Source organism: Meleagris gallopavo, chromosome 8 (genome assembly GCF_905368555.1).
Source record: "Meleagris gallopavo chromosome 8, MGAL_WU_HG_1.1, whole genome shotgun sequence".
Lineage (NCBI taxonomy): Eukaryota > Metazoa > Chordata > Aves > Galliformes > Phasianidae > Meleagris > Meleagris gallopavo.
In genome coordinates this window covers 15095342-15122412 of record NC_139411.1, presented here as the reverse complement: position 1 = coordinate 15122412, position 27071 = coordinate 15095342, and the positions used below count along the sequence as shown (strand labels likewise).

The following is a 27071-nucleotide window of genomic DNA, read 5'->3' as shown; positions in this document are numbered from 1 at the left end:
ACTCCATTTGGCCTATCTACAGCATGGCAGCAATGTTATCCCTCCATCCTCCACAGCATCTTGCTCTGATACTACCAAAAGATTCACAGGAAGATCAAGTACAGAAGAAAGCATTACACAGTAACTACACTTTCAGCTGAAGTTCATTTTTGTCTTTGGAATACTCAGCAGAAAAATTTAAGGTTATCCGCCTTTAAAAGAGAGGCTGTCCTTCCCCACTGTTTCTTCCTGTTCCAGTTAGTTCTGTTTCAGCTCATGTTATGAAACTGTAGCTAAAACACTGGAGAAAAAGATTAACAGCAAATATGTGGAGGCTGAGGCCAGGCTTCCCAGTGGAAGGTCACCTATTCAGAAATGTCCCACCACACTGACAGACATCCCACATTTATCATTCTCACGTTCAAATACACTTCAAGGCCAACTCTGTTTCTTCCAGTTTTGCAAGCTAGAAAGGGAATATGCCTACATGTTAAGGGCTATTCTTGCTCTCACTTTTCTTAAGTTTTACAATCACTCCAAAGTTTCTGTAGGGGTAGAATTGAAATTTCCAGAGTAGAAATGACAGTTAGTTGATATTATCAGCAGTACTGTTCTCCACTGAAGTATGAAGCTGCAATCACAAGAGAAATGCAGAGTTACATGAGGAGCCCAGTTCACTGCAGATGAAGTACAGACCTAGAGCTACCTGCAAGCATGATTTTACGCTAAATAAACAACACAATTTGGAAACAAAAATACACAACTGAAAATGTATTCATTTTTGCACAAAGGGCTGCAGAACAACCCAAAACCGAGAATTTCTTGCATATTAACCAGCGTTTTAAAAGTTAACCATAAATACACTTTTTTTTTTTTTCTTTTTGAAGTAAAACACAAACTGAATGGGGAATTGATCAGCAAGTCTAGATATTCATCTGCGTACATTATTTCTTTGATTGTAATATAGGGGCTTCAAATGCAGCTGCATCTATTTTACTGTTCATTTCTTCATCTGTCTTTGAAGGGAAGGCAGCAGATCAGTCTCTGATTACATATAAAGTATCTAGGATAAATCAGTAGTCCTAGCTGAGGAAAACACATACACGATATTTTGGAAACTACTTGCCTTTTGGCCTCTAAAAACAGCACTGAAATTCCATTTGCCCTCATCTGTTAAACAGCATATACTTATGTGCTGGTTTATAACTTCTTCTGCAAAGGCAGAGCAATTACTTCATAGCTGAAAGTTGATCAGAAAATCATCTTTAGATGAAACACGCAAGACATTTTAAATGCAGGTTTCACCTTTAGCAAAACATCAGCATTTCCAACATTTCATCTACACATGCTTTATTTAAAAACAATTACTCAGTAAGATCTTTTTCTTGAAAAAGCTGTAAAACAAGTAGTTGAAGACCAAAATGGTATGGAATGTGTCACATTTCTCCTGTCTCCCTGGGATATACGTCAAAGCCAGTATCTCACACAAGACTACTAAAATGTATCTCCAAACTAGTAAACAAACCCACTGTATGGAAATCTGCAATATGACCTTATATTAGCTGATCCTGAATTAATTTTAGAGTCATAAGATGCAAAGAGGTGAAGAAAAAAAATCAGTCTCATACAGTCATCTGAATGCCTCTATTGTCTCTTTCGTCATGCTATAGTTCGCTTTGTTGTTGTTTTCATCTTTCCTTTCAAAATAGCCTCCTGCAGTTCTAAGCTAAAGATCTTCCTGGAGCTTGTATGCGACAGCTGTAGTATCTTAGCCATCTGTTTAATTTATATTTGCTAATGCAGCTCCTGCTGTTTTCAACTGACAGCTTTTTTCTCTCTTATTACCCCCACACGGGAATCATTGAACTTGCCAAAGTATTCCTGTAGTCTCACATGTCAAATCAAGTCCAGTGACAAAAGGTGATGAATGAGGCTCCTATGCACCTCCCTTTCGTTTTATTAAAAATATGAAAATTTCAAAAGAGGTTTTATGTTACTTCTTTAAAGAAAAACTATAAAGAAAAAGAAAGGAACGGGTACAGAAACAAAGAGGGAGACAGTAAGGAGAAATCATACCCCCCTCTTGTCAACACAGTAATTCTGTGGGAAGGTTGAGGCTGGAGGATCTCCAAGATCCCATCTGAAGCAGAATATCCATTCCTTACCCACTCACTAAAGCCACAATTCAACCTGTTCAGCATCTATACCCCCCCTACCAAGCTAATGGCTTGGCTGACCACTGAGTTCCCCTCACTTGCAACCAACAAAGAATCATAGAACATCCTGAGATGAAAGGGACCCACAAGGATCATCAAATCCAACTCCTGGCTTCAGCACTCTGCAGGTGAGAAGAATTCACAAGTCAAGGGGAAGTGATGGAGAGCCAAAGCCCACATGTTGCAACGCCAGTAGTTACTGCCATTCGATAAAACCTTCTGCAGAAAGGTGTGGGGGCTGCACCCTGTTCCTATTAAGAGATCCTAGATAAAGGCACAAATCACCTCCTGAAACAGTAAACAGCCTTATACAGTAAGCACAGATGTTACTGTCCCTGCAACTCCTCTAGAGCACGGTAACAGGAAGATTAAGGAGCCTATCCCTGCTGAAAAGTGACATCAGGTTTAACACAAAACTTCAAAATTTAACGTAGATAATCCCGTTCTGCTAAAAATCACATTAGCTGAATCATGGTGAACTCTGCAATGCCTGTCCCAAATGACGGAACACCACACTCAGTGATGACTAACTCCAATCCAGAAACAGGTAGACACATCAAACACAAAGAGCTGCACAAAAAGCCAACCCTGTCTGAACTGTGTGTGACTGCTCATTACTTCTAAATTTCCCCTCTTGAAGCAAACTGATTAACTGGAGAGGTACACAGAAATATGAAATGGGCACATCCCAAAGGCCTGGAAGATGTACGCTTTCTCGTACCAGACAAGGTTCATCACAGCAGCTGATAAGAAGCTGGCAAGGAATACTTCGAAGACATCAAGTCATAATCTCTTATTACCACCCCTGTTCCCAGAAGATGATGAGAAATTAAATCGATTGTTCTAACATGACACTCCAGGAGCTAACTTCAACAATCATGAAGAATGCTTTAACTCTTTTGCTGTGCTAAGATTTTCTGTTTTAGTTGTCTTCATCTCCTCTAAGCTATCTAGATTATAGAGGGAAACAGAAGAACAGAGAAGTCAGATTAGGAAGGAAAGAATTAAGACATCTGGAGAACGAAGACACAAACATGCCAGAAGCTTTTCTATTCTGGCAATATGTTGCAAATCTTCATTCCAAAATTCAATCTTTCAATGATGTGCATGACTTAGTGTTTTGTTTCACAACAGCCTCAGAATCATTCCCACACGCCCTGAATAGAGCGGGACTTTATCCAGCATTACAGATTTACTACTCTGTAATTTAAGAAAAGCCTGGGTAAGTACATGATGCACTCATTTGGGAAGAATACAAATATCAGTGCAACAAGTGGGAAGGAACTTGTGATAGTTCCCTATCTTGTGCACAGTCATCCCACAAAAGTTTGAAACTTAAAACATAACAAACACTTTTTCTTTTGAAAGTACAGGAAGCTACTGCCAAAAATAACAACTGGTGCACTCTGGAGAAGCTTACTGCTTCATTTTTGTATCCTTACTTCTTGAAAAACTGTGTACAAAAGAAAAGTATATTGTACCATACAGAAAGGCTAAAAAGGCTAAAATCTAAAACAACCTTGGGCCTAATATACTAACAGCTACACCACACATTAAGTTGTTACAGCCATTCCTACGCAGGAAACCTCGTCCAAGAGCTAGACAAGTTGACTTTAATTTTCTCTCTGTATCGCAGTCTTGCCATCTGTACACGGAAGTAAATGCTGATGCAATCCAATATTATCATATAGCACTACAGATACACAGCACAGATTCTACGATTTATGATACAGTGACAATACCATGAAAAAAAAAAAAACCCTCAGATAACACAGATCTGAAAACATGAAGAGTCACTACTCAGCTTCTGTTGATTGCTTGTACTTTATAGCATTCCTAAACAGCAATCAAGAAAGCATAAGGCAATAATCTACAATAATGTAGAAACGGATTAATGTCCTAAGTCACAGAACAGTATTCTTATGACTTTTGTAAACATACTGAACAAACAACTCACAATATAGGAATTCTGTCCCACTATCTGCCTACCATGCTACTCAGGCCAAAATTAACTTTGACACCAATTCTCCCTTACCTCAACATGCGTATGCACAGTCTAAGAAGAGCTGTGTTATATCAGATGCAGAGTGAAAACACCACCAACCTAGAGAGGGAGAAGAAACATCACATAAATATGAGTGTCTGACAGTGTATGGCAACAACATCTTCTGAACGTTCTCTGGCCACAGTATCTGATCCACTTCAATATCTGCATTACTGCAGTTTCCAGTTCAGGAAATTACAGTGAAGCAGATCTGATTCTGGTCCTTTGACTTTAATCCACTTTTGCATGCTTGCTAGAACCCTGAAGGATGCAAAAAAGCATTTGTGACTCTTTGGGCCAGAGGAATAACTTAATCGACCAGAAATTATCCAAAACTACTAACATAAAAATTGAAGAAGAACTGTAAGTAAGGCAAAATATTCTACTTATTTTTCAGCCAGATTTTTCCGTTTTCCTTCTTCTTTCTGTGTTGATTAGCCTTTGGCCACAAGCTCCAGAAGGGAAAAGAACCTCTGCTGTGTGCCACTGCTCAGCCTGGTGCACGACACTGTCCCACTAAACAGAGAGGATGAGGTGAGGACTGAGAAGACCATGCACTTCCAAATGAAAGCAGAACAGCAGTGAGCAGCAAGATGCTCTCCAAGGTGACCAGAAGATGCCCTGCCCAGTGTGAAACTTTTAAAAACCTGGCGTAACAAATTTTTCAAAACCAGATACAGAAAACAAAAACTTCAGAGTAAGAAGGCACCAGATTTCACAACCATCAAAAAGAGTTAATTTCCTCTCTGTCAGCTACTACTGCCCAAGGATAGAACAATACTTTTCTACCCATTAGCAGCAAACACAAGAAAGTATCTGCACTGCTTCCTGTGGAGGTTATGTTATGGTAAGTACTGTCTCCATACACATCTCCCTTTGGACAACTCTCCACAATTTGACAACAAAAGCTTATCATAACCTGTGTGGTAGGAAAACCTGACATTGCTTTATTTCTCACAAAATACATCTGTTTTCCAATGTAGGCCTGTAGATGATTCTGGAAACAGAACAAAAAAAAAAAAGCACCTCTCTTCATACTATAGAGTAGATCTACAAAGGAAAAAAAAATTATTTATTTATTTATTTCATTATTCAAGGGTAGAATTCTGTAGCAGAGCAGAGGATGACCTGTCCTCTCAATCTTTGCAATAAATATTCTGAGTGCTGAACATCTCATGAGAAAACATCTGAACTACACACTTTATACTTAGTCTGGTCAAACACCACTTGATACATCCTTCAGTCAAGCATTAACAAAGTCAGCTCTCCACTACTCAATGGGGGATGGGAGTATCCACATAATTGAAAAACCTTGACCTCAAAATGCCAGTTATGCAGAGCCTACAGCTTGTTATCTGTACGCTGCACTTTGCAGTGCTCAGGGTCTGGGAGGTCAATCACCTGGAGTACAGAGCCCCATATGAAAACCCAGCTAACAAACCTCTCAAAGCAGACAGGGTCACAGACATGTAATATATTACTCTTTCATCAGTTTTCTCTCCTAGAACTGCTGTAACCACCAGCCCTGCTGCACAGAGTCTTGCAGAGCCAGAGCTGCAGCCCAGACCTGCAAGTTGTGGACTCCAGCTGGCTCCTGTGCATCTAGCTCCAAAACTGCTTCGCCACAGCCCATACACTGCACAATGCAGAGATGTCAGCCGTAGCTGTGAATAAAGCTGGCAGAGTTTCAGTAGGTCAGTTTATGGCCTGGGGTCTGAGCCATGCATGAACAGATGCACTGCTTCCAGGTCTGAGCCTGGGATTTCTGTATGGGTAACTTGCAACCTGAATAATCTACCCAGGGAAAATAAAGCCTTAGCTGTAAAAATTAAATAGAAGGAAGGCCAATTTTAGTGCCCACGGTTATTCATAGATCAAAAATTCATTCATCATGCTTACAAATGCAATGCATAATGTTCTTCATACACTGTTTGAAATCCTTTTCTCTCAAGTTCTGCCTGTGTGCATTCCTCTTCACTTCCTGGTAACCTAAAGGATTCCCCAAGTGCCACTTCAGTTAAGAGCACACAGATGATAGCCTCCAGGAAATCAGACCTGATTCTCCAGGCTCTCCAACATAGGCAAGAAATTATGTACTTAGTTAAGCACAACTGCCCATATATACACAGCATTTCAAAACCAGAGCGTTAATACCACCCTGAACTCAGAACTCCCATAATTAGGTCATAGTCTTCCCTCAAAAGGCAATGCTAGTTCATTTTTAGAATAGAGGCAACAGTTTTCAACAAATTCCAAAGAATTCAAAGGTTTTACCTGTCAGAAAACCAAGTTTTGTTGCTCATAGGCACTTTTGGTGCCTAGATTAAAAATAAAAAGGCAAGTACAGCTGCTCACAGCTGATAAGGCCTCCTGCTACCGACATCTATTTATATCCATGATCCAGAGTAACAAACTAATGTACTCTAAAAACCTAACATAACTGTTAGATAAAATATGGAAATGGGAAGATGGGACTAGAAGCCATCTTCTTTACTGGATAAATCCCCTCCCTGTAAGCCAAGAAAGAGCAAGTTGGGTGAATCTCATAGAAGAACTATACTCTTCCTGAAGACAACTGCCAAAGCAGAGGCTCTCAAAATCAATTTCCAAGTTAGTGCATCAAGTCAGTACACTCCTGATGACATTCTATTGGTTCTCATCCTAGAGTGGGGTGAGCACCTTTGCCAAATCAACTAATGCCTTTTGCCTGAGATCACTGATGTGCCACTCTATGCACAGACGTGAAGGCATGGCAGGACGATGTACATGACAGAATGACATACAGGAGCACAGTGCTAGCATTTGGGATTAATCTGATTTGTGGGGTTGTAAAGCACAGATGGAAACACAAGCTTAAGGTTCCAGGAAGAAGCTCTGCAATAATAACAAATAGGTCCTGTGTTAGGGTCATGGGAGAGCACATACAGGAGAATGAAATAGAGAAGATGGAAAAAAACCCATGTTAGCTTGGCCCAGAGCTGGTGTTATTCTTGAAGATGAAACCCAGCCCAACTGAGTCTGAAAACCCTAGTGTAAGAGGGCATCACAACTCACATATATGTATGCAGTTATTAGGCCAAACTGAGATACTGCTTATAGGAGAAGAAATGCAGCTTGTCCTGTATGTATCTGTAAGACAGTACCGCGCAGTGCTCAGTCTGGTATCCCAGAGACTAGTCCAGAGAAGAGTTAACAGCTGCAGGGTACAGTTTCACAGGAGCATAAGCCTGTCTTGGTGGCATACAAAGTCGGCCCAGATCCCTAGCTATTCACAGCACGCTGATCCAAATAACTAATTCACCAAAAAATTATTATCAGTCAGCCAGATTCATGAGTTGATTGAATGCACCCTACAACTGCCTAATTTCGGAAACTGAAGCAAGACAGAAATGCCAGAACTGTGGGAGACGAGAGCAACACTGACCTTTCCAGAAGCATGGTCTGAGATCACCTTTCACAAAATAGCACCTAACTGTACAGACAACAGGGGAAGGAAGGGGATATTCAGGCTGCCTAGAGAACATCCTAGACCATCAGACCATGTTTTCTCCAGGCTACTGACTTTCGGGGGGGAAATTCTGGTCATAGATGTGCATTTTATCAGCTCTGTGCTCTCCTGTTTCTTCTAAAGTGTTCCAGTGCTGAGAAAAATGCTTTAAGTTTTACTTAAAATAGAAGAAAATAACCCTTTCAGTTCTCCCTCCCCCTACTTTTATACTTTTTGCTCTTCTGACAAATCCAATCACAGCAAAAATGGCAGTCTCTGCTTTTGTGTACAATGTTTGTCTCAGTCCCTCTGTTTCGTACTTTATGCTTAAAATTACTTTGATTGATGTTGGGGATCTATTTTCTGCCTGATTTTTAGTGGCTAAGCATTATGCACGTAATATTGTTATTTGCATTTTCTATAGATTGGATTTTTCTATAGATTGGATTCTCAGAGATGAGAAATTTTATTTTGTTCTTTTTGCATTATACATAAAAACTGAAAGGGAAAAAGCAATATACCACCAACAAACAGTGATCAGGCTGGGCAGACCACCGCTCTGGATCAAGACTAAAAGAGAGGATTTCATGGTGACAAATCTGAAACAGCCAGCAGCTGGTTTAGAGGCACACACAACACAACCCATCTGATGACAAGGGGCCTCCCTCATGCTCTACCCTAATTTGACTCCATCACTCACTAGCCTGCTGTTCCATGTCTTCATGGTAAACTAACATCAAACAACTACTCAGAAACCCAGGGTTAGAGGGAAAGTATATGCATAAAAGAGATTAATCTAATTCTTGTCATGCTTCCTGTGTTATATTTTGTTTCACAGTTTTTCATTTTGATTCTGTGATCCAAATTTGGGTTATGGCAAGATGATAGCAATTTCAGTTTTTATGTATAATGCAAAAAGAACAAAATAAAATTTCTCATCTCTGAGAATCCAATCTATAGAAAAATCCAATCTATAGAAAATGCAAATAACAATATTACGTGCATAATGCTTAGCCACTAAAAATCAGGCAGAAAATAGATCCCCAACATCAATCAAAAGTAATTTTAAGCATAAAGTACGAAACAGAGGGACTGAGACAAACATTGTACACAAAAGCAGAGACTGCCATGTTTTTTCAGTCAAACCCTCGCAAGTGTTGACCAATTATTCCATTCCCCCCATCCCAGAGGAGCAGTGCTACTGCAAACCTGAGCCTTTAACTAGCAGTCACACGGTTTATAGAGCAGCAGCTCTGCCAGGTGAGGGGAAATGATCTCCTGCTGTGCTGACCTAGCACAGAAACATGTTTCGTCTCAGCTGGAAACTGTTATTACACAACCAGTGCTCCCAATACACTAGAAAAATAGCTTAGATACCCGGCATCATAGATCTTTATATTCCCACTATGGATGGGGCCATTGAAATTCCCACTGCCTCTCATTTCTCATGCACTTAATATGTTGATTTAATTAAACGCCTGTAATTCAGTTTACATTTTACAGGAGGCAAAAGGTAGAGAGATTCTAGTAAATGACACTTGAGATAAGAGAGAGAGCGAGTGGAGAGCGCATTCTTTGCATACAGGCCAGCTTGAAATACAAGGCTTAAAAATCCACTTGACTAGAGCAGGTAGGAAGCTAGAAATCATTTGACAGTGTTTAAGTCCATAAACAAGAGAAGAGTCATCTTCCCAACAATGTGGGCAGACACCCCTGCTCCGCTCAGGGATTTTTCCCAGCTGCAGCCAACAAAGCCATGTCCTTTCTCACTGGCTCGGCACTGAGCAGCAGTGGACAGGAGTGAAACCGAAGCAAATGAGGTCAGTCCTACATTGCACTCGCTGGGAAAGCCTGAAGCAGAAAGGCAGGCACTGATTCACTGAGGATGAGGGGAAGTAGAACATGCAGGAAACAGGAGGAGGTCTGGAGCAGGATCTCCCTCCAGCTGACTGCACGTACAGAGCAGCCAAAGGCTTCAGGGTGAGATAAGAGAAGGACGAGCACTGGCTACTGTCTAGATTGGAGAGGAAGAGGGAAAGCTGATGGCAGCGGAAGCACGGCTGGGAATGACTGCAGGAAAAAACCAGCACATTTAAGGCAGAGGTAAGCAGTAGAAGGAATGAAGAGACAGACCAAAGTCCCAGATAATGTTGGCAAAATTCAGAAAAATTATTAAATACGCTCATTTCCCCTAAGGGATAACTGGAGTGAACCAGGAATATAATGTGAAAACAGGGATTACCAATAATAAACAACTGAAGAACAGTCAAATCATCCAGCAAATTTTCCTAGGCTTAGTGCAACAATTCCTTTGTTCAGTATTTTCCTGCAGAATTACCAAGTCCTCCGCACACTCAGGCAGTCGTCACAGACATTATATTGGCAGATAATAAGGAAGCTAGAATAATACGTTGGATAAATTTACTTTATTTCTGTTCAAACTAGCTGTAGCATTAATTGAGGCATTATTTAAACACATTAAACAAGAAGTTAGCTAGCAATCTGTTAGATGGGCTTAATTAGAAATATGGAATGATTCCATTCCTGTGAGGCAGAGCAGGCATGTCAGTAAGACACTCCTCAGCCTCCCCGTTGATGGATGCAGCATCACGATCTGCTGCTGTTCCTCATACTGCCATTTTTGTTTGTCCAGAAATATCATTTATGGGCAACAGTAATTCCTAGAGTCAAAGATCCCAGGCACGTGGACACAAAGGGCTGCCTATATCCCTCGCTGTGACACACTCCTCAGGATCTGTGACACTGTGTTGTAGAGAGACTGTGAAAGCCCCAACAAATTCAGTGATGGGAACTTACTGAGTCCCATGAAAGGGAACAACGCTGTCACTCCGGAATCCGTTTGTTTTACTGCATTTTCAAATCCAACTTAATTCTGAGGCTTAAGGAAGACAGTTCAGGAAGACCACAGATTTGAAAAGCTGGGTTTTGAATAAGTAGCTGAAGTCAACGTGAAGTCACATAGTATCAGGGTGCTTTGCTTTTAGTGTTTGCGTTTTGTACATTATAAAGGACAGGTCTCAAGTGTTTTGAGCTACTGCAGAATTAAGGACAAGTGAATTCAAGAAAGAAAGAGTGGCTAAGAGAACTAGACTCCATAACCCAAACTTAAGGCAAAGGGCAAAATGTTCAGGATTGCCATAGCTGCACAACTTAGGGCTTTTTGCCTCTGGAAAAATGGAGACAACGGTACAGGAACACAGGGCATCAGCAGGAGTCAACCTTTGGGCACCATAAGTGTCAGGAAGGACCACTGCATTGTAACAGCCACCTCCTCAGCACCGATTACTGAAGTCAGGAGGTGTCCCTAGGTGAGATTACAGAAGTATTCTCTGGTGGTTAATAGTAACCATAGTATATTCATGAAAATCTTGGAACCCATAACACATTTGATTGACATTTCCAGAGGAAAAGTTACCAAACTGCTATTTTGCAACTCTGAATTTAAAATGAGTGGGACATAAATATTTTTTTTTCCAAGAATAATTTAACTGAAGGCCAGATGGAATGAAGCAGGGAAGCTACCAGGAGCATCCTAATAATAAAATTTCCTGTTATTTTTGTTGCTGTTAAGTCAAGTTAGTTCTCATCGGAGAAAAGAAAATAAACAAAAAAGAAAAGGTCAATCTTGGAAGGGGAGAAAGAAGAGGCATTTCAGAGGACAAACTGAATCTCTGTACATTCCTGCTAAAAAATGGAAGATTTTTTTTTAAAACTGAAATCTGTCAGAAATATCTGGAAAAATTTTTTGCAATCTCTACAATTATTAGCATAACAATCTTCACAAACAGAGTGAAAGAGAAAGGTTGGGGATTTCATCTCACACAAGCTCATGAACAGGTAGGCGTATATTTTTTGTATAGAGAAGGCAGTATCTGAATTTTAAAAACCCCACAAGATAGCAGAATAAAATGCCATGCACACTCCAGCCTTGATGCCGATGCCGCCTCAGCTCCCTCAAAATCGCCACAGTAAAACAGCTGCTCACCCTTTTCCCCCACCCTTATGAATGGCAATATGACACTGAGTGCCTATTAGGAAGCTAATCCCAAACCACAGTATCATTCTGTGTCCCAAAGGACTACCTCCTTTTCTTCCCTGTATCACTCTCAATTCCATCTGACATGAGTGACATATTTGATGGTGAAAAGAAGCTGCTTAACAGTATATTTTTGAAAATCTATTTTTTTTTTTTCCCAGTAGCACAGCCAAACAGTTTCAAACCAGAAACTGAAGTCCTGTGTATTCTCACATAGGACTACAAACAACAGTAGATCCAGGGCCCATTATGCACTCATCTAGCTCGAGAATCCCTAACGAGCTTTGTGACAAAAATCATACAACTATTGTTACAATAAAGTAACCGAAGAACACTATGGTATATTCATACCTATTTCATTTATACTGTGTCTATTTGTATTTCATGCATATTCACATACACACGTGCCTCTCTGATACAGCACTGACAAAATTCCCTTTTAATACACCAGTGGCTCAGCTGCTAACCTATGAGCGTTTTGGAAGTGGCTCACACAACAGGAAAAACAACCTCGCTGCAGGAGAGCTCCAGCAGGGAGACAACAATCCAACAACAAACAGGACATGAAGCATCAAACGGAAAGTGAACTCTTGCAAAGCTCAGACAGATGCAAAAGCTGCCGGTGGTACCATGGGAAGATGTATTTGTTTAGCAAGTTTAGGAACATACAGACGCTATTCATACTTCGGTACAGAAATACTTATCACTGCGATACTTGGAAGAGATGCACTGAGAGTTCAAATGATCTATCAGGCACAGCACAGCTTTTCAAAAGCACCCAGAGCAATTCTCTATGTGCGACCCTACATTCGAAGCCCATCCCTGATCACCAGCAGGGATTCCTGCCCTGTTCGCTCCTGACAGAGCAGCTTTTTGTTGAAAGGTCACAAAAATATTTTCCCGCTCCCAAACCAGTGTATGTTCATGGAATGCTTACAGTTGGAAAAATGTTTGAATTTAATTCTAACCACTACTTCCAGAAGTGACATCTACACACAAACCAAACAACAGCAGGCAGACACTACCCCCAAACTCTGTTACGTGTCATCAGGCAAAACAACTATTTCTGTACACAGGACGGGCTTCAGCCTTTCACCAGAAGCCAGAATTCTCCCAATCCCTTACTAAGTCATCGTCACCTTGCAACAAAGATAATAAATCACAACAAAAGAAGTATTTTTGGTGCAATTTTACAGCATTATCATTTTGATTTTTCTGTTTTACAGCTCCATTTCATGCACTTCAGCAGTAACCTCAACATCACATTCAAATCTTGGGCCTTTTAAATCCACAACTCCATGTATTTGTTATTCAAAGCACCCTATTTGGAATGCTATTCTCATCCTCTGGTAATAATTTCACGAGTAGGCACCCAGCGTAGGCAGGGTGTGCAGGTCCACACTAAGCACAGACCCCCACTAACTGCAGCATCACAGGCAGGACATGAGACAGACAGCAGCCACAACACTCTACTTCTCATGGGATGCAGTACTAAAATGAAGTCTAATAGATGCATATATGAGAGAAATAGATTCTGCTAGAGCGTGCATTGTATCTATTCCTTCCTTACCTTTCCCTTTAAGTTGCAGAGGTCACATCACCCCTTAAATCAGAGCCACAAGCAGCAGCAAGAGCTGCGTTTGAATTTTCTTTCCCTCTGGGGAAGCAGGAGCACGCACTCAAGTGAGCATTCATGCCTCGGCCAGCTTGAGGACAAGGCTCTGCACCAAAGTCCTTAAGACCTTCTCACAGTTGCTGATTTCATCCAAGGAACTGAAAGAGCATCGCAGCAGGACACTGCCAGCCTCCTTTTCAGTCCTCTCTCCCAGACTGCCAGTCTCTGGCAAGTGAAATGTCAAGAACCAGGCAGGGGCGGCGTTTGGAGAAGGAGGGATAAGAGATTCTCACCATCCATCAACCTCAAAACCTATTCAGCCGACAACTTGAATGGGACCGGCATTTCATTCTCCATGGTAACACGGGATGGAAGGAGCCTGGAAAGGGAGAGTGAGAGGACAGACACGGGGAAAAACTGCAGAAGAAGTAGGAAAAGCTATAAACTTTGCAACCCCTCTTTGCTGTGCAAGTTGCACATAGGAGGGGGAAAAGTCCTCTCCTTGCCTCATACCCCCAGACAAACTGTCCTGCAGTCGAGCAAGGTGCCCCTTCTGCGAGCAGTGCGATGATGGGGAGGAGGAAATCCCTTCTTCTACACAAAGACAAATGCATCTTGAATGCTGGGAATTAGGGAAAGTGGCAGATTTTGGGTGAGTGCCCTACAATGAAGAGAACTGTCTAAATGGGAAGAGATGCTGCTGCTCCCTGGGCAGTGCTTTAATTCTACAGATGGGAGCACCAGCACTGGCTCATTCTGTGCCAGCACCGACCACCGACTGGAGCGGAGAATTAACATCACCCCTCTGCCTGCTTCGCTTCTCATCTGGAAGCAAATGCTTGACTGTTGCTTCTATTGCGCTCAATCACCCAGGGGCACAGACTCACAGGCTATTTCTTCCTTTCCAAAGCACACCAAAATGAAACACAGAAGCAGCTAGGCTTAAAGTCCAGGCAGAACCTTTACTGAGATTACAGGAGCTCTGGGTAATTCCGTTCTTAATAACGTTGCAGGCCCAGCCACCTTCCGAACTTTTTTTTCTGCTATTTTACATTCATAACTTGAGCTGTCACAGCCAGAATGTGCACAACAGGGAAATTACATTTGGATTCATGCACGTTTGTGTTCCAAGCTGGCCCCATGCAGCTACTGAAAGAGTCTCTGGCTAAAGCACTTATGCAAGATAACCAAACAAAGGGCTGAAAAGCTCTGCAAATCCTGGCTGCTGCCATCTTATTTCTTTCTCAATTCTTTGTACAGATTCTTTCCCAAAGGACACATTCAAACCTCCCTCCCCCACCCAAAACCACCGCCTCTCAATCCCATGTTTGTTCTCCCTTTGGTAGTGCATATGGGACAAACTGTTGTGTGGTACATAAGGTAATAGCCTCATCCGTATGGTTGGCCCTGTGTTAAAGGTGATATACAGAGCTATTTTGAGTTCTCTCAGCAGTTATCTTGTGCTAGCAAACATGTTAAAAAAAAATCACATTTTTTTCAGCTACCATTTTTGCTTCCATTGTTCCTATTTCAATTTTGGAGACGCAGCTTTCCAGTTCTTATAGAAGGCCTTATTTACCACTCGTGACATTGCTACTACCCATACGGCATGTTAATACCCAGCTCCAGCCACTGAACTTCAGCCTTTACCCATGAGCCATGTCAAAGCTGAGTGAATACATTCTAAGACTCGGAATCTTGTTAAAAACAAGCAGCAACCTCTGAGGGAATGATCCTAGCCACTTCTGCTGCCACTTTCTATTGCTCTCCAACACATCCTGCCAAGAGATCCTTCACCTTAGGTAGGAGAGGGGCGAATCCACCTCCTGAAATGCATGTGATGTACACAGCCTAGAAGTAGTTTCCTTCTTTCTAAGGGGTTTAACAAGAAAAAGAGAAATGAGCCTGTTCCATTCTCTCTATCCCAGCCAAAGCCAAGTAAACTGGGAGTGACACACAGCAGTTGGAAACTGTCAGCCTCCTCCCAGTCTAAATAGGCAAAAAATGCAGCAAAATGCATCCACACAGATGAACTTAGCTCTTTTCACTTGCTTCTGAGGATATTTCAGAATCCCAACAAGGCATTTACACCCTTGTTTTAAAATATATTCACCCACATCAGTTAAGATGAGGATATTTAAAACAAAAACTTACTATTTTCATTTCATAGAGCAATCTCCAAATACTTTTTATTTTGCTTTGTGTATGGGAGCACAAAAGGGAAAAACAGTATTTTTGCCACTTGTCACAAAGCAGGATCATCTTCTCAGCACTTGCTGTTCGCTCAGCTTCACCTTGATCCTCTTCAAGGTTTGAAAGCGTTATTGTTTATCTGCAGCTCAGGGAAGGGATTTTCCTTCTCTCTGAAGTTGACTCCAACATACTTCAAAGACTTGCCGTCTACTAATATCACTCACTTGTCCTGTTGTGATCCAAACACCACACCAATGGAAAAGGAGCGCTCTCCCAGATCCATTCCATCAGTGTAGTTTAGGCAAGGGGAAGGATGCTAACCACAGTGTTATCAACATTCAGAAACGTACCAAAAAGCATTCCAAAAGCAGATTTCAAATCAACCATGCTGTCCCATTGTGTAGTTTCCTACAGCCACCAGAAAGGGAACATAGACATGTCTCACCAGTATGTCTCACCAACAAGATCTACGGTTTGGAAATGAATCTGCAATGAGTAGGCTAAAGCTAGCACCACAAGGCACCCTGCCGAGAGGTACCGAAGCGTGGAGGGAGGCATGCCCACACAGAACCAGGGTCTCACCCAGCTTCCCAAGCAATAGAATAAACCGTACGGTGCAGCCAGCATTCAAAGCGCTGCCCACCATGTGTGCCTGTCACACAAGAATAGAAGCTGAAATCCAGCAATAGCTTCAGGCTGGCTGAGAATGAAGCTGATTTTGGTTCTGGTCGAGTTTGGTGGTCTGCACACAGCTGTCATGTTACAAAAGCCACCGTCCTGACTGGCTGCAGCATTACAGGGCAGAGAACCAGCAGAGAGCTGCTGGAGGAATCGACACAGCAGCCCAGTGCACCTGCTCTGGGCACAAATGTAATTTCACTTGCAACAACTGTGAACCCAGAACAAAACTCACTTTTTTTCAAGCAGATGTCTGCTCTGAAAAACATCTTCATGCTCACCAAGAAAATTAATGACTGAAGTTACTACACCATAACAGTGCCACGATTTATCAACAGAACGTTTTACTGTGGCTATTCACTAAAGCAGCATATTTAAAGGACAAGGTGAACAGTCCTGATACACTAAGAAAAGAAATAGGATTAAAACTTACCAGATGTGATAGATTTTGAGTTACCCTTATCAGCAGAGCACAAACAGAGCCAGAATTTAGTATCCATGCGAAGATTTCTGGAAAGATATTTTAATACAATGGAGAGATATCCCAGCCCCAGACTGACTCACATGGCATGTGAAAACAGTGGGAATCAAATACTCCCCTGCTCCTGTTCATGACCTTGAGGGAAGGCTCATTCAGTCAGATATACTTCATACCCACAAACACTTATGGAAAGTGGTACTACACAATAAATTAACACAACAGCAAAAACACTAGCAAAAAGCCAGAAGAGCGGAGTGACTGGCAAGGCAGCCATGCCTGACACCCACAACTCAGTGCTGACTGTTATGCTGTTGTGGTCCTCGATGCCCTCATTTCATACAAACCAGAACTCTTCAGCCCCAGAATAATGATACATCTATCAAAGTGACAGGGCAAAAGGCTCAAGTTCAGAAATCTCCACCCAGGTCTAACAGCTATCCCAATGAATACATGTGCAAAAAAAGGCAATGCCTCTTGCTTATACACCTCTAAAGACAATTTCTAATCCATGGGAAAAAAAAAAACAATGTATACATACTAATTTACATTTATGAGCACCATGAAATAAAACTCAGATTTTGTCCAGTTGAAAATGCAGATGTGAAAAAGAACAAGTAGAAAAGACAGATATTCAATTATAAAGAGGCAGAGGACAAAACAATAGAAACAGCTGGACATGAATCTTTCAAAGCATATATTAGAAGAGCTTCTCAGAATTAAAAAAAAAGATTAAAAAACCACAGTGAGAACGCATACAAAAATCTTCCAAGAAATCCAGAGCTCAAAAATTCCAAGGACAACATTCTGGAAATCCAACAAGCCTCAATTTAAGTTGACAAGCATAGCTGAAATATCTCTGAGCTATTCTCAATAAAAGTCATTTCAAGGCAGGAATGAATACAGCCATAGAGTGCACAAACTGAGTTGACCCAATTACACAACACAGGTCATCAACAAAAGACCACATCGTACCACTGAATTTCCCATTTCCCACTCATGTTCCACTTCGGACACACAGCCCCATAAGGAAAGAGATGGACTTCACTCATGCAATTTTATCAGAACCTATTTCTCTAATGGTACTAGATCATAGAATGGTTTGGGTCAGAAAGGACTTTTAAGATCATCTATATTCAATACCCTGCTATTGACAGGGACACCTCCCTCTAGAGCAGGTGTCTCAAAGCCCATCCAGCCTGGCCTTGAACATCTCCAGGGTGAGGGCACTCACAACCTCACTGGGCCACTTGTTCCAGTGTCTCACCAACCACAAGCGTGCCTCAAAATGAACCTATAACAATGGGTTATTAAAAACGTCTCCAAAAGAATCAGCATTAGTTTATAAGGCTTCTGTGAAGTTAAAGATCTTCTGAATCTGGTGAGATTGAAATTTAAGAAACACTTGAAACTAAATCTTTCTTTTTTTCCATTTTGAGTGTTTTGTTTTAAAAACTTTTCATAAAGTACCCACTTGTATTCAATATCATCCATTAAACATTCTTTCCCTAACTTTAGGAAAAAAGCAAATACTAAATATTTCACAAGAGTAATACAGAAAATCACTACCAGCGTCCTAACAATTTCTTTGGCTAATGCTATCTGAACAGATACAGAACAGAAACAGAGTCACCTAAATCTGTTATCCAATAACATGCAATCTTACTAAACACAAATGACCCATGGAGAAGCAAAAGGACTTCTGTGAAGGAAGAGCTTTCAGAAAAGCATTAGCAGCCTTTATGTTTTGATCTCTGAAATCTTGTATCCTCAGTAAAGGCTTTCAATAATACACATCCAAATGTTTCCAAGCAAGTAAATATTCACTCCCTTAAACTGAAAATCTAATGGTGTCCTTACAAGGGCACAATTAGGTGTTTTCATTGAGTATAAATCAGACAGCTGCCTGCAATTGGAAATGGAGGCAAAAGATGTGTAAGAAATGCCTTTTTTCCTTGCAGAAGTTTTTCCCTGACTTAAGGGAAGGTTTTACTTTAAGAAATGAATATAACATTATCCAAATCTACAGGACCTACATCCTTAATGGGTAAATTTACAAGAGAGTAGTTGGTGTCTTTATTTTCTTTCCCCCCCCCCCCCCCCCCCACCGAATTTCCTCTTGGATGTTACACATTCTAAGATTAAAACAGGTACAAAGGTTCTGCAAACCAAAGAAAGAACTTCATGATATCTCTGCAAATAAAGCTCTCTTGCTAAAGTAGCAGAGGCATCAATGCAAACGAATCAGCACTAACTGCTATTACTAACAGTGCAAAAAAGAAAAATGCTACTCCTTGATTTTAAAAGAGGTGAGAAAAGATGGAAAATTGCATGAAGTGAATCTTACAGACAGAGAAATGAGGTAAGTTTCACAGAAACGTGTCTATTTCTGTCTAAATTTCATAATGATACTTAAATACAAGCAATACACGATACATTCTTGGGACACAAAACACTACTTATAGCACAGCACTAAGCTGCGCCTTAAAGATCTATGCCAGTGTAACCAATGCAAAAAATAATTGTTTTTTTTCTTGGGGGTTGGCAGACAGATGAATGGAGAGAAGACATCCTAACCAATCTTCTTGTTTCAGTACTAAATCAGAATCTCAACAGCTTAACTATCTACAAATGAACTTCCCTGAAGAAGAAACTGACTTCATTTAATTTTGTATCATTCTGCAAATAAGAGGGCAGTATTTAGAGCAGATGGCACAATTTACTTCCTCCTTTCTGCTACAAATAACAAATCTCATGATTTTTAAACTGTTTTCTAGTTTTGCACACAATGATTCTGGCTGGTACAGAACAGAAAAAGCAAGCTCAAACAATTCCCAACATGCCAGCTGTGCAAAATGTTGCAGACAAATACAAAAAAGCACTATTAATACATATTTTTACTCACCTCCACTCCCGAGATACCAAAATAATGCAAGAACCCACCAAGATACCAATGCAGATGCGACCTAAGGCACTGACAAATGAGTAACTTCTGAAACGTTCAAGGCAATGCAAGTTCCCAGCTCCCTGCTTTCCTTCCCCAGTGTAATAAGATGCAACACAAACTCAGTTTACAGTATGATGCCATATTTTGGCTGGAAGGCATAAGCGATCTGGATTTAACAATGTGTTAAATCGGAGCATAGCACCTGTGCCTTACTTTTGGCCTGCTTGATTTCCCCAGGGCCAGAGACGTGCCTGCCACCTGGAGGGGCAGCTGCCTGACTCGCTCTTCCCAGCAGAGCTACATGGACTCCAAGTCCCAAACCTGACAGTGGTGTTGGAGAGGGAAAGCACTTTGAATGCTACCAAGTGCTTCAGTGAAAAGGGATAGTCCCTGAAAGAAAATATTTAACACTGTTTACATGCATCTCTCTCATCATCTCCTCCCGCTTGCCTGAGTTGATATCAGAAACGTTACATTATAATTCAGACAACTGCTTCCAGTGGCCACGCTGCAGACAGAAAGATCAACACCTGCTGCAAAGAGACATGGGAGGCTCGGCTCTCCTGTAAAACACTCCACAACACTCCTCTAAGCCACAGAGAAGGTTCTCATCAAACGTTTGCATTCTCTAAAGCTGTCTTACTGACAAACACGGTAATACGATGTGTAATGAAAGGGGATAAAGCCTTGCTTCCCAGAAAATAAAATCAGACAGCTGATTTTACCGGAGGAAAATAAGGAGGCTGCAGCTCTTGCTAATGGCTTTGTAAGTATCTAATTTCTAATGCTAAAAGCTTCCTACATTTAAGTGATGAATTTGGAAAGGAGAAATTAAACAAAGGTGTGTTACACACATTGTCTCACAGGCACGTTAACTTCTGCCTCTTCTCTGAGGGTAATTTGTACATTGCAGCTTTCTGCATGTCACAATTTCATCATCATTTGGAGCAGCAATAATGGAGATGTGTTGCTGAAAGCACTTCAGATTTTCTAGGCTGACCTTCTGTTCACTGCTTCCCCACACAGATGAATGCCAAAATACCAGATCAATTCTTCTGTCCCACTGCCTTTCTTCTCCGATCTCCAAGTTTATTCAACTACTCCCAAATATTGTGTGACTGCTTGGAAAAACCTACTATATATTCTCCTTCTCCCCCATCCCCTCCCCCACAGATCATTCCTCCATAAAACAGTTAATCTTGAAACGACAATGCTGTCACCTTCCTTTTGCAGGTTTCTGCCATTGCTGTCACTATGGAAACAATCAGAACTTCAAATACGTTAGTAAGCATAATTTCTAAAATATGAAAGCGCCAAAGGTAAAGATTTTACACAAAAAACAATCAAGACAAAATTAGCTTGTTAGCATGGAAAGACTGGCTTTAAAGATTTTCAAATTAATATGAAGTCCTAGGGCAAAGCTGCAGTGAGCCATGGCCAAGGAGAGAGCTGCCAGTGCAGCGTCACACATCAAGACACACAGCCAAAGGCTGCAACTACCCACCAGGACTGCAAGCACCCTCTTTCCATCTGTTTATAACACAAAAATAAAAGCACTAAACAAAAGTAAGCCAGTATATCCTCAAACCATTACATCAACCTGAAAAGTTCTATACGACATACAGGAAATGGGATCTGTTTCTTCGAGATTCAAGAGTCGTTAAAACAAGGAAGGTCCCTGTAGCTTGCACTGCCTATATCTCAATAGCAATTCAGTCATCTTCCTCTCTGTTCATCATCTTCATTCACTTCCACAACAGAAGCAAAGTCAAAGCCAATTATTCTTAGTTTCTCAACCAAAGAAAGATTTAAAGCAGACCTTAGAGAAACAGAGGCTACAGAGCTTGGTTGGACAGCTATTCTGCTGTGTTGTGGCTTCAGCAATGCAAAAGCAGAGTGCCTATTATTGCTTTAAGTCTGGGCTCATCCAAGCCCTGCACGTGCAGAAGAAACAGTTTTCCCCCACTCCCAAAGCTCACCACATACTTCACTTTGACATGTTGGCTCAATTATAGCACACGGGAGCCTCCAGGGAACAAATACAGCTTTTTGAGACAACTCCCTCCCCACCACACACACATGCTCACTCTGCTTTTTCAGAAACTCATTTCAGTGCATATTTTGTGTTTCATCATCCTATTTTTGTCTCCTTTCAGTACATTATTGCAATGTACCCCCTCGTGCTGCTGCTTTCCTCACCTGCACTGGCTTAAAAATGAGCCACTATTTTACCTCAAATTCAGCTGCTAATGTTCAAATACAGAATGCAGAAACAAGAGGGACTCCTCCTTATTCCAGTGCAGAACACTCCAGCTTAAGAAAACAAAGCAAGAAAACAGCTCAAACACAAATTCAAGCCAGAGAGCACGGGGTAAGGAAAGGAATGGACATGCAGCTGTGAGGGACTTCAACATGAGGCAGATATTTTAACATCACAAAATCTAAAGAATAAATGCACTCTTTTCTTATTAATTACATGGCAAATGTTAAGTGCCAGGTGCCACTTCAGGCAGAAGTCTGCCATTTAGTTAGAGCTGGACAGGGAATCCTGGAGACTGCTCTCTGCCATTAGGACTTGGCTGAAGGACTCTGCACATCCACTGCATTCAGCATCATCCACACACAGCAAACTGCCACTCCCTTATATTTCAATTCTCCCAAGTGGCTTAGTAAAAAAATGCTCTACTGTATTCTTAACATAAAAATGATTTTTTTTTTTTTTTGACTGCATAATACCTTAATGACCGCTGGAAATTATTATACAAAGATGGTGAGGGGTCCTGAGGACAAGGTGCGTGAGGAGCGGCTGAGGTCCCTGTGTTTGCTCAGCCCAGAGCAGAGGAGCTGAGGGGAGCCCTCATGGCGGCTGCAGCTCCTCACAGGGAGCGGAGGGCAGCGCTGAGCTCTGCTCTGTGTGACAGCGACAGGGCCCGAGGGAACGGCATGGAGCTGCGTCAGGGGAGGGCAGCACCAGAGGGCGGTGGGCATGGAACAGGCTGCACAGGGCAGCAAGCACAGCCTGAGTGCTGGAGTTTATGAAGCATTTGGACACTGCTCTCAGATATAGGGTTTGGATTTTGGATGCTCCTGTATGGAGCCAGGAATTGGATTTTATGATCCCTGTGTGTCCCTTCTAATGTGGCATATTCCATGTTTTGGTTTCTGTGACAAAAGAAAAGTATACAATCCTGGCCATCTCAGCAGCAGCTCAGGTACTGGAAGATGGAGTTATTCCCTTTGTCACTTAAAACATGTGATCGATTTTCAAAATATGAGATTATATAGTTTGGCTGAGATTTTCTCTATTAGACCACAAAAATCAGCTGAGACGAATCCAGAAGAAAATGACTGAAGGATTTAGTATATCAATGTGATCAGGAAGAAAAAAAGTTATAAACTACAGAACTGAGAGGAAACAGAGAACAAGGCGAGCTGGATTAACAAGTCTTCTGCAGGAGTCCCCCTTCCACCCAAAAGCATCTTCTACAAACCGTGGGTGAATTTTAATGCTTTGTTTCTCTGCTAGTTAATAATCACATGGTTCACAATCTTCGGAGACTTCACAACATCATAGAAGACAAAAACTCAGAGCAGGAGTTTATCTTGCTCAAATACTGGACAATCCGAAGGAAGCCACCTCTTTTTTTTTTTTTTTTTTTTAAGTTTCAAGAAATCTTTAATTTTAAATTAAAATATTCATTGATGTAGTCAGCATTTAGAAATTGAGATAGACATTGTACCATATGAGGTTTTATTCTATCTAATCACACATGACCACTCCCACTAATTGCTATCTGCACCTCAAAATTAAGAACAAGAGTGGCCATGAGTTCCACAAACAAATCTAGGCACATCCTGTTTGCAGTTTGGTTTGCTTCTGTTCAGCTCTTCTGAATGACTCTTTGATCTTGTGCAGATGAAGAAATGTAAAAAAAAGGAGTTAATAATCAATCTGTGCTAAAGTATTCACTATTTCCAAAACGTATTTCACGTCTGTCACATCTTCATAAAAGTTCCAAAATTTTCAATTTGTAATCATATTTGTACATCACTACACTACTGCTCATTTTTGTGCAGCTCTCCTTCCCTATCCTTCTCGTATCTTATTTTATCCTTTTCACTTCCTTTAAGCAGAGTACAGAACTACATTTTGATGTCCATGTAACAGCATGGTTTCACCACAGTATATTTCAGTATTATCATCTCTTGTGCATTTCAAGGGATTACAGTACAATTCTCAGACCACAATTATAATAAGCTACTCTAATCGGTCGGATGCTAATTACAGCATGACCTCTACTAAAACTGTTTTCAGGACTCTGAACAACTATTAAAGATGGTGATACAACACTGAGTTGAGAAAATCTAAGTAGTAAACACTACAAGCTTTTGCATTTACTGGATGACTTCTGCAGGATCAATTATGCTGTGAGATCAACAGGGGAGAATAGTTCACAAAACTCCTTCATATACATGTAAGGACTTGCATTTTGGGAGGTTATTACAGGGCATTTGGAAAGGAAGCTTAAGGAACAGCGAATCCAAGTTATCTCATCTCAGAATAAGTTCACACCATGATTTAAGGTACCTTAGCTTACTATATATTGACTTCTTATCTTTACAAATTTAATTTCATCTTTTCCAGTGCACTAAGGCAAAGAGGTCTCCAGCAGTCAGTATGGCAATTTATCCCATCCTCCACATGCCTTCAGAAAACAGCATGCTAGGTAGAATGCATGCTTGAGTGAAAACATTTTCTTGTGATAGAGGATATATCAAAAAGAGAAAGTTCATTTACCAAACTCTGAGATGAGTATTTTGTATTGATGGAGAAAAGGACCATAAAAGGGTCATCGCGTCTCTATAAATGTCATCCCCTGCAGCCCCAAGACTGGTTACTTTCAATCTCACTACTTGGATGTAACTTTCAACAATCCTCTTAAGAGGAAGAACTTTAGAATAAATGAAATGCTAAATCTGTCTAACTTATGGTATGGAGACCTGGTCAGCTGGGGCCAAGGTTAATTTTATCGGCTCCTTATCTCAGCAGAAATATGCAGGGAAGCAAAGATGAAGTCTGTGAATGAAGTCCCTGAAGCCTGATGCATCATGTACATAAGTAGTCAGAAATACTGCTCTCTTAGTGTGACTGAAAGCACAGCCAGAATCAATCACCTAAAGCTCAATTTGTGCATTTAACCAAACATATTTGGAATCCCTATCTTGGTTGCACAAGTTGACCAACAGGCTTTAAAGGCTGAAGTAACAAAGCATATCTGGGCTAAGAGACTGGTATCAGAGAACTGAGCAGCCTTACGAGCAATTAACAACATGGCAAATCAGTACTAGTGTGGAAAAAGGAGTTTCATTATTTGTGATTCAGCTGAAGAAAAATGTTTTAGGATCTTGCCTATAAAATGGCATATAGGGGAAGCAAATACAGAACTGAAAATAAATGCAGGGTCATCACTAGTCTCGCAGTGATATCTGTCTAATCCTGTCTAATCAAAAAATATACCTACAGTTTGAAATAGATATGCAGTTAATCGTCTCATGTTGTTCTTCCTTTGCATACTCAGAAAATAAAATTGCATCCATTACCTCTTCCCTCTTTGATTACCTGATTAGTGAACAAGATGCCATCTCACTGTGATTTCTTGGACTTTTATTCCAACAGATTAATTAAATGGAAAAGCCAAAACATCATGTAGAAAATTCTTGCTATTTTCTTTGCCTTTCATTTTTTTTATATGTCATTCCAAACTGGAAGATACTTTTCATACACATACCCAAGGTTCACAGATAGAAACCAGAGACAAAAAGGGGGGAACAAAGCACTGCTGGCAATCTCATCAAACCACAAATGTGGGCTAGTCAGATACTGACTCATTACCTGCAGAAGACTGAACTTGTTCTAGACATTCTCATACTCTGAAACAGAGCACCAACAAGGCAAATAAGCTTCAGATTTATTACTTCTGGCAAATAACAGAGATGTTCAGTCACATAACAGCTGTCTTGTAAGAAAATAAATGAACTCCAAACCATTTCACTGATTCTGCGCTGTTCCAGAAGTAACACTGGACATGACCTCTGACCGAATGCAGCTCTGTCAGAGCTCAGCAAGCTCCCTGGAGGAGTCACACACTACCAGAACAACGATAGTCAAAATCAACATGTGAACCAGGTCATTTTTCACAGTTTACCCCAGCTACTTCAGATATTCCTCTGCATTAATTTAAGAGGTGAAGATAACCTTCTCAGTAAATATGAACAAGCAGCAAAAAGGCATAAAGCTTCACTTACTGTTCAGTAAATACTTTATGAATGAATTCCATTGCTGATATTTGTACCCCTTTTCTTTGACATAAACAAACTAAGCAGTTACCCCGCTGACAGAACAGAATCACTAAATCCAGATGAAGTTTACAATTTTTGTGGAAAAGGAATAGAATGACAATCATATGACATAGATTTATCACATTTCTAATGCACTTCTGGAAACTGGATATGTTCAGCAAAAAGCACACAGAGTAGGAATTTAGACAGAACAAAATGAAACGCCTGAAAGGAAGATTCTTGGCAAGGAACTGTCTCCATTTAGATGAGGAAAGACTGCATTTCTCAGCAATTTTTCAGACCAAACACAAATTCAAAGCTTATACTTTGAAGAATTTCTCCTGCCCTTCTTAGTTCATGGAAATTCCATCTCCGTCAGCCAATTCAAGGGAATCTGAACAGCAAATTCCATTAACCTGAACTCTGAGACAGCAACTTGGCTACTGTGAGTCACTGACAGCTGGGAATAATCCTACCGGCTTTGGAGAGACACCAAATTCAGTGTGATACCCACCCCCATGTACTCTAGTCCACAAAAGCCAGCAAATCTGAAAGGAATCACAAGAATCCTACTACGTACTGGAAAGGGAGATGTCAGTCTACTTGAAAAAATCCCTCAACAGAGAGAGTCTGTTTCAGGCAGCCCCCTGTGCCCACAGCTCCTCAGCACTTTATGTTCAAACTTGATGTTTCTAAGACAGAGATCTGAACTTTTACCTGCACCTGAGTTTCTGGTTTGGATGATGACCTGAAAAGTGAGCTTAGACAGCTTTCCTGCACTAAGCAGTTATGTTTACAGTCATTTCCAGAACATCAGTTCTCTAGGCACCAGAAATGAAGGGGAGAGGGCAGCATTATCATATGCAAGGAACTGCTCCACTTTTCACATGCATAAAAGAGAGTGTTCAAGCCCTCCTCCATCACAGATCAGAGCACAGATACCACAGAACATCAGGGATGAGCCATCATCTCTTTTCAATACTTAAAATTACCCTGTGCACTGTATACAGATCTTGCTAGCCAGGTGGATTGATTGCA

At 41.0% G+C, this 27071-nt stretch overlaps 1 protein-coding gene across 8 annotated transcripts in view; it reads right to left on the bottom strand.

Annotated features, from left to right (window-relative positions):
• Positions 1-27071, bottom strand: part of NDST2 (N-deacetylase and N-sulfotransferase 2) — a 130076-nt gene that overhangs the window by 77439 nt on the left and 25566 nt on the right. For 4 of the 8 annotated variants that reach the window (XM_085229866.1, XM_085229870.1, XM_085229867.1 and 1 more), the window contains one exon: positions 4231-4299. The exons of the other annotated variants lie outside the window; for them this stretch is intronic. The gene's annotated coding sequence lies outside the window, so the exon portion shown is untranslated. The remainder of the gene's footprint in view (positions 1-4230; positions 4300-27071) is intronic. 8 annotated transcript variants of the gene reach the window in all.